This window comes from Canis lupus, chromosome 7, assembly GCF_048164855.1.
Source record: "Canis lupus baileyi chromosome 7, mCanLup2.hap1, whole genome shotgun sequence".
Lineage (NCBI taxonomy): Eukaryota > Metazoa > Chordata > Mammalia > Carnivora > Canidae > Canis > Canis lupus.
The window spans coordinates 28,720,886-28,729,782 of record NC_132844.1 but is presented as its reverse complement, the minus strand read 5'-3'; the positions used below and the strand labels follow the sequence as shown (position 1 = coordinate 28,729,782).

The window sequence follows — 8,897 nt, the reverse complement described above, 5'->3', positions numbered from 1 at the left end:
TGGAGGAGATGAAGACAGATTGAACTGATAGAATGAATCATAAGAGAATCTGAGTAAACAATTGAGCTTCCCTTAAGTGTGATGTCTCTTTTGAAAATGAAAATGTGAATTCGCTCCTATGTACCCCATTGTAGTGCTGTGAGGACAAAAGAATCTTTTGAAAAACGTGAACTTCTTGGATGAAAGGTACTATGTGCCTCTAAAGTGCTGTTGGTATTTATCATCATGCTGTGCTTGACACACTACAGGTGCAAAGGTTACAAAAATAAGGTCCTTTCAATCATTACAGCTAAAGGAAAAACAATATACTAGAGGAGATTTTTCCCCCTGGGATTATTTGTCCTGAGGTTCTATGGAGCAGTTTCTGTTAGTGTACTCACCACATTACCTTCTTGCTTCAAAAAATTAATGGCATGAATGACAAGCACAGCCTTCTGATGGTTGATGCACACACATGCCTCCTCTATTTATATAGTGGCTGGCCATTCTGATATGCAAACAAAGGAGACAGTGCTGAAGACTGGGATTCTGTCTGTGGCTTAGACTCTATGTCAGTTAATAGTGTACTAATTATGCCTCATTTTAGCCTATAGCCTGAGTGTAAGAGAAGTTTTATTAGAATCATTAGGAAAAGCAGTTGGTTGCGAAAGCAGTTTAAAATAATGAAAATATGCCTTTTCATTTTATCATAAAACGTGTCAATGAACATGGTTTGTGAGCCTTTACTGAAATCTATTCTTTGAATCTGCTGAGTTGAGGGATTCCATGACCACATGTTTACATAAACAATGTGCCTAATGCATTTGTCACATTATCCACTCTCAGTTTCTTAAAAGTGGAATAAGAACTAAAGCCACTTCTGGAACAACCTCGGTGCAAATCCTGGGCTGTTAGTGTTTTCTAATCTTTTATAAATGTCTTGTCAGGTATTTTCACAACAATATTTAAAATTATTGAATCTTTTCCATAAATTAACAATTTAGTTTTCATAGAAACAGTAACTTTTTCTTTTCTCACTTGTACTTGCTAGTTTGTTAAGTCATATAATCACAATAACAGGTTCAACAGGTATGAACAAGTTTGAGAATCAACACTGCTGACTCTTAAGACATTCACCACTCAACATGTAGGAATAGTAGTAGGGGCCAGACTAGCCAGGAGTCTTCTAGCCACAGGCAGTTGTCAGGCCATAAGTATGTACACCTTTTACAAAGGGAATGGAGATGACCAATCAACCTGAAAAGTAAGTTAAGTATGGTTATTGAAATAATTATCTGTTATACTGAATGTGTGTATCCCCCTAAAATTTGTGGAAGGCCTAACCCCCATGTGACTGCATTTTGAGGAAGGAAGTAATTAAAAGTTAAATGTTAAATTAGAAGTTAAGATCTTAAGGCTGGGGCCCTGATCTGAAAAGATTAGCATGCTTATGAGAAGAGATGCTAGAGCTTACTCTCCCCTGTGCAAAGATGCAGCAAGAATGTGGCCATCCACAGGCCAGGGAGAGGGCCCTCACCAGAAACTGACCATGTGGACCTGGATGTAGGACTTCTACCCTCCAAAACTGTGGGAATACAAATTTCCATTGTTCACCCAGTCTGTGGTATTTTGTTATGCAAGTCTGAGCAGATTAATGTACTATCCTTTTACACTAAATACTATGTCTTTGGTTCTGAGGAACACTTAGCAGTAAAGTTCATTGATTAAACACAAAATTATTACCATTTCTGGAGAACTGACTTAAAGTGCAGAGCCTGAGCTAATGGATCCTGATAAATAGTCTATTCAGTTTCATATTGGAATGTATTTACAGACCTCATTCTAGTAGTGAACTATTGAGTGTAGCTACTTAAATCAGCTCTTAGGCTTATCACTAGAAAATAATCACAGAGAGCCCTTTATTGGTTAGATATATTTTCTTCCTGTAGTATCTATTAGCAAGACTGTCAGGGTGTTACTATAACTACATTATATAAGTATATTACATGATTAGTATATATAATTATATAACTGGCAAATTATTATATAATATAGCTACAGTAATACCGCATATATATAGGTATACTGTATCATATACTACATGCAGTTGACCCTTGAACAACATGGAGGTTAGGGGTGTTGACACCCATGTAATTGAAAATCTGCATGTAACTTATGACTCCCTTGAAACTTACATACTAATAACCTGTTGACTGGAAGCATTACCAATAACATACATAGTCAATTAACACATATTTTGTATGTTATGTGCATTATATACTATATTCTTAACAATAAAGCTAGAGAAAAGAAAATATTAAGATAACCATAAGCAAGAGAAACTACGTTAACAGTATTATAGTGTAGAAAAAATCTGCACATAAGTGGACCCATGCAGTTCAAATCCATGTTGTTTAAGCACCAACTGTATATATACACTGATATCCCATGTAATATACTATATCATATACTATATTGTTTGTAGTAATATTATATAGTTAAGGGGGATGTAAGGATTCAAAAAAGTCACAAAACTGTCATTATTTTCAACTTATATACTTTTCTACATAAACATATTAAAAAAAAAACAGATAAATGGTTATGCAAACCAACTACATTCCCAAAAACCAGTAACAAATAGTTCAAATGATTTTTAAAATGTCATTTATAATAGCAACAAAACACAAATGGTAACTAAAAATAGAAATTTTTAACAAGTGTGTAAGGCTTGAAAGATATTAAGGAAACAAATGTTCACAATGTACACAGATGGAAAACCTCAATAACATGAAGACATCTGTTCTCCTAAAATCCAAAGTCCAAAGGTTTTTTGATAAAAGTTAACCAGTATTATCCTTAAGTCCATTTCAATGAGCAAAGGACCAGGAATTGCCAAAATGATTTTGAAGAAGAACAAGGAGGATTCACTCTTCAAAATATCATGCATCTTCTGTCCTATAGTAATTAGGACAGTATAGTTTAAGACACAGTAACACTAGCTCAGGGATAGAACAAATAGATTGATAGAAGGCCTATAAATAGTTCTACCTCCATATGGAAGCTTGTTATGTTATAGAGGAGGCGTCGCAAATGAGTGGAAATAGGATGGGAAAAGCTAGTTTTCCATACTGAGATAAAAAATCTCTTTTTTCCCCAAAATAAGTTTCAGGTGAATAAAAATGTAAATGTTGACAGAGAAACTTAAAAAATTTTAGAAGAAAATATAGAAAAATGTCTTTATGACGCTGGGTTAGGAAAGGATGGTTTTAGACAAGATTTAGAAATTACACACCAGGGTACCTGGGTGGCTCAGTTGGTTAAGTGTCTGCCTTTGGCTCAGGTCACCATCCCAGGGTCCTGGGATAGACCTCCACATCTGGCTCCCTGCTAGATAGGGAGTCCGCTTGTCCTTCTCCTTCTGCCTCTTGCCCCTTCTCATGCTTTCTCTCCCTACCTCTCTCTCAAATAAATAAATAAACAATCATTAAAAAAAAGAAAAAACTAAATATTTATTAATAGAGGAACTTATAGTGCTTTAATCACAAAATACATAGTGAAAATGAGCTAACTAGAACTGTATTTCCCAACATTGCTGGAAGAAAGAGTCTTATCCTATTTTTTTTTAGACTTTATTCATTTGTTTATTTTAGAGAGAGAACATGAATGGGGGAAGGAGCAGAGGAAGAACAACAAGCATATTCTATGCTGAGTGTGGAGCCCAACGAGGGGCTTGGTGCAGGGTTCAGTCCCATGACCCTGAGATCACAACCACAGCTGACATCGAGTCAGATGCCCAACCAACTGAGCCACCCAGATGCCCGAGGCTTTCTCTATTGTTGATAGTTGACTACTGACAGCTCTTAGATCCTCACCCTTCTTTGTCCGTCCCACATCTGGGCAACCTTGATAAGATAGCTAGTGCACACCACTCACCCTCTGGCACCAGTGGGCAACTCAGACCCAGCCTGTGCAAAAGAACTCTTCCCTAGGAGCAACTGGGTGTCTCAGCCAATTAAGTGTCTGCTTCTGGCTCAGGTCACGATCTCAGGGTTGTAGGCCCCTCTCCTCTACTCTCCCACTTCTTCACACTCACTCACATTAATGCATAAAATCGTAAAAAAAAAAAAAAAAAAAAAAAAAAGAGAACTCTTCCCTAGTCTCATCTCCTACCCGACATAAGGACCCAAACTTCTTTTGGTTTCATTATTCACATCTGACTGAATCTGACCCCTTCTCCCTAAGGACTTCTTTTACCCTTTCTGTGTGAGTAATAAACTTTATGTTGTATCTGTTGGTGCCTATGTGTCATTCCTCTCAGTGTCTTCATAAATTTCTGGGTGAGAGACTGTCTAGTATTCATCCAGGAATATTAGGTACTCAAATAAAATAAAACTGTTAACAAAAACATAAAATTGAGTAAAAAATCAAAACAGTTTGCAGAAAGTCACAGACAGTATGATGCCATTTATGCTTATATTAAAAGACATGCAAACTATTATATATTATTTATAGATACATAAATGTTTTTAAAAAGTATAAAAACATGTGGAATGAGAAACAACAAATTTGAGATAGTGATTATCTCTGAAGTAAGAATAGGACTGGGTAAGAGTACACAGGAGTTCGATATGGGTCAGTAATATTTTACTTCTTAACCCTGATAATGTGTATAAAGTGGTTTCTTATGTTCTCTAGACTTTTTCTTTTTTTTAAAAGATTTATTTATTTATTTATTTATTTATTTATTTATTTATTTATTTATTCATAGAGACACACAGAAGGGCGGGGGACAGAGACACAGGCAGAGGGAGAAGCAGGCTCCATGCAGGGAGCCCAACGTGGGACTCCATCCTGGGTCTCCGGGATCACGCCCTGGACTGAAGGCGGCACTAAACCACTGAGCCACCTGGGCTGCCCTAGATTTTTTCTTATGCATAAAATATTTGTTAACTTTTAAAAAAGAGATAAAAAAGAAAAATTTAGAAACCTGGGTATACCTTGCTGGGGTGCACTAGTTGAAAAATATACCAGTAAAATACTCCCAGTAAAAATGCGTATCTCTGTAAGCAAGTTGTTTTTCTCTGAGAATCGTGCCTTACCATTTGCATGCAATAGTCAGTGTTGAATGTAGAGAAGAAGATGGAGATATAGGAGAAATGGGCCACTTTTCTGCATAATAAATTACCATAAAGCAGTTTATTTTTTTTTTTTTTTTTTTTTTTTTTTTTTTTTTTAAATTTTTTATTTATTTATGATAGTCACGGAGAGAGAGAGAGAGAGGCAGAGACATAGGCAGAGGGAGAAGCAGGCTCCATGCACTGGGAGCCCGATGTGGGATTCGATCCCGGGTCTCCAGGATCGCGCCCTGGGCCAAAGGCAGGCGCCAAACCGCTGCGCCACCCAGGGATCCCAACCATAAAGCAGTTTAAAACAACACCCATTTATTAGTTCCCAGTTCTACAGGTCAGAATACAATGAGATATCACTTTATACCTGTCAGAATGGCTAGAATCAATAAGAGAAGAAATAACAAGTGTTGGAGAGGATGTGGAGAGAAAAAAACCCTTGTGCATTGTTGGTGGGAATGTATATTGGTGCAACCGTTGTGGAACGCAGTATAGAAGTTCTTCAAAAAATTAAAAATGAAATTACAGTACAATCCAGTAATTTACCCAAAGAAAACAAAAATACTAGTTCAAAAAATATTTGCACTTCTATTTTCAATTAGCAATAATTGCACCTTGGATAAACCTCGTTGGCTACGATACTGCCACTGCGCAAAGCTTTTGCACTTCTATTTTTATAGGAGTTTATTGCAGCATTATTTACAATAGCCAAGATAATAGAAGCAACCTGAGTGTTCATCGATAGATGAATGGATAAAAAAAGATTGGTATAGATACATGATGGAATATTACTCAGCCATTAAAAAGGATGAGGGTTTTTTTTAAAGATTTTATTCATTCATGAGAGATACACACAGACAGAGGCAGAGACATAGGCAGAGGGAGAAGCAGGCTCCCCGTGGGGACCCCAATGCAGGACTTGATCCCAGGACCCCAGGATCACACTTGACCCAAAGGCAGATGCTCAACCACTGAGCCACCCAGTGCCCCAAAAGGATGAGATCTTACCATTTGCAACATGGGTGGATCTAAAGGATATTGTGCTGAGTGAAATAAGTCGGACAGAGAAAGACAAATACCATATGATTTTACTTATATGTGGCATCTAAAAAATAAAACAAATGAACAAACAAACAATAAACAAAAAAAAAATCCTTTTTTTTTAATGTGAAGAACAGACTGGTTGTTGCCAGAGGGAAGGTGGGTGGGGGATGAAAGAAATAGATTAGGGGGATTAAGAAATACAAATTTCCACTTATAAATTAAATAAGTCACAGGGATGAAAAATACAGCATAGGGAATATGGTCAATAACATTGTAAGAACATTGTTTGGTGACAGGTGATGACTATGCTTGTGGGAAGCAATGAGTAAAATATAGAATTGTTGAATCATTACATTGTACACCCGAAACTAATATAACATTGTATGTTAATTATACTTCAATAAAATGTATATTTAAAAATAAAAGCCCCCCAAATTAGACAATACTCATTTCATTAAACATCCATTGAATTAAACAACACCCATATCTCACAGTCCTCTGGGTCAGAAGTCCAGGCACAGTGTGGCTGGGTTCTCAGCTCAGGATCTCAGAGGCTAACATCAAAGTATTGGCTAGACTGAGTTCATTTCTAGAGTCTCTGGGGAAGAATTCTCTTCTAAGCTCATTCAGGTTTGTAGGACATAGGTCCCCTTTTCCCTTGCAGGCCACCAGCCAGAGGCTTCACTTAGGTCCTAGGGGCCACCTATAACCATGCCACATGACACCCTCTATTTTCAAAAATCTCAGCAACTGAGATTTTTTTCTCCTTTATTAAATTCCTTTCTTATTTACTTATTCAAGATTTTATTTATTTATTAGAGAGAGAGAGAGAGAGAGCAAGTAGGGGGAGTGGGAGGCAGAGGGAGAAGGAGACGCACACTCCCCACCAAGCAGGGAGCCCAATGTGGGGCTTGATCCCAGAACCCAGGAATCACGACCTGACCCAAAAGCAGATGCTTAACCAACTGAGCCACCCAAGCATCACAAATTCCTCTCATATTTAAAATCTGACTTCCTGGGATCCCTGGGTGGCACAGCGGTTTGGCACCTGCCTTTGGCCCAGGGCGCGATCCTGGAGACCTGGGATCGAATCCCACATCGGGCTCCCGGTGCATGGAGCCTGCTTCTCCCTCTGCCTGTGTCTCTGCCTCTCTCTCTCATTCTGTGTGACTATCATGAATAAATAAATTTTTTTTTTAAATCTGACTTCCTTTCTTACCTATAGAGCCAAATTTAAAGGATGAATATGATTAGGTCATGCCCACTCAGACAATCTTTCCATCTTAGGGTCAGCTGATTTGTGACCTTAAATTACGTCTGCAGAATTCTTTTACAGTGACATCTAGATTAGTGCTTTATGGAATAACTAGAAGACTGTGTATACCAGGAGTCAGGAATTTAGAAAACCAAATTCCACCTACCACAGACTAGAACTAGAGAGAATATGGCAGAGAAAGTCAACACCAGGGGATTTCCTAAGTAGTGGCCATATATGTCCTAGATGTTTAATGTTAAAAATGGGCTCCTATATCTAGCTCATGAAATCCTGAATGCTTAAAACTTAGGGGAAGAAAACAAAGGACATGGAAATCTCTGTGATCTTGGCAGACTGTGATCAATCAAGAAGAGGAACCACAGGCAGGTGTTCCTGATCAAGGTAGCCGCAGGCAGATCAGTGGAAAACTACTTTGCTATTTGAGCCAGCTTTCCAATTAATGCCATTGTAAATGACACATAAAAATAAATCTAATGTAAATACAAAGTTAAATATAAATATAACTGAATATAGTTATAAACAAAGCATTTTTAAAACCAGAATATTAAAAAATAAATAAAACCAAAATATTTATAAAATGGAAAGGAATTAAAATTGAGGGGAACTGTATTTCATTTCCTATACACATATAGGCCATGTAATGCTCATTCTTCCATATTTTTGTATAGCAGCTATTCCTATTTTAAACACAGAGTAGGGGAAATTATAAAAAGTTGATGGTTTAATTAGCAATAATGATAGCTTGTCATTTAACAATCTTTGGTATGGTCCCATCTTATCTTTTCCGAGTTCTCTTTTACTACTTTCTTACTTGTACTATCTCATGTAGCAACAAAACAGAATTGTTCCTTTTTCCCTAAACCCATGTGTCTACCTCCGATAATACCTTTGATGCCATCAAATTCTATTAAACTTGTCAGATTCTCTTTTTAAAAATATTTTATTTTTATTTATTCATGAGAGACACAGAGATGCAGAGACATAGGCAGAGGGAGAAGCAGACTCCCTGCAAGGAGCCACATGTGGGACTCAATCCTGGACCCTAGGATCATGCCCTGAGCCAAAGGCAGACGCTCAACCGCTGAGCCACCCAGACATCCTGAATTTGTTAGATTCTACTGGTCCTTTCGGGACCATCTCAAATGTTGCCTCCTTGGTGAAACATTCTTTGATCTATATCCCAGCCTTTGGTAAAAATAATCTTTTCCATCTGAACTCCTTTAGCACTTCATTCAAAATTAAGTTTCCTGTCACTTCCTACCTTACCCTGTGGTTTTTGTGTTCCTATTGTAGCACCCTCTACCTGACTGTGTCCTTGTGCAGTAGTAATTTGGACTCTTTCATTTCAGATTACTCATGAGCCTGGCAAAATACCTCGCACTACAAGTATTTAAAAACTGTGGGATTATCTATTGAATGCCTCTATCACTGTGCCAAATCAAGGTAAAAGAAATTAATGTAATTCTTGCTCT

General features: G+C 37.4%; 1 pseudogene; it reads right to left on the bottom strand.

Annotated features, from left to right (window-relative positions):
* Positions 1-5,645: 5,645 nt before the first annotated feature.
* Positions 5,646-5,764, bottom strand: LOC140637459 (U4 spliceosomal RNA; annotated as a pseudogene).
* Positions 5,765-8,897: the final 3,133 nt, after the last annotated feature.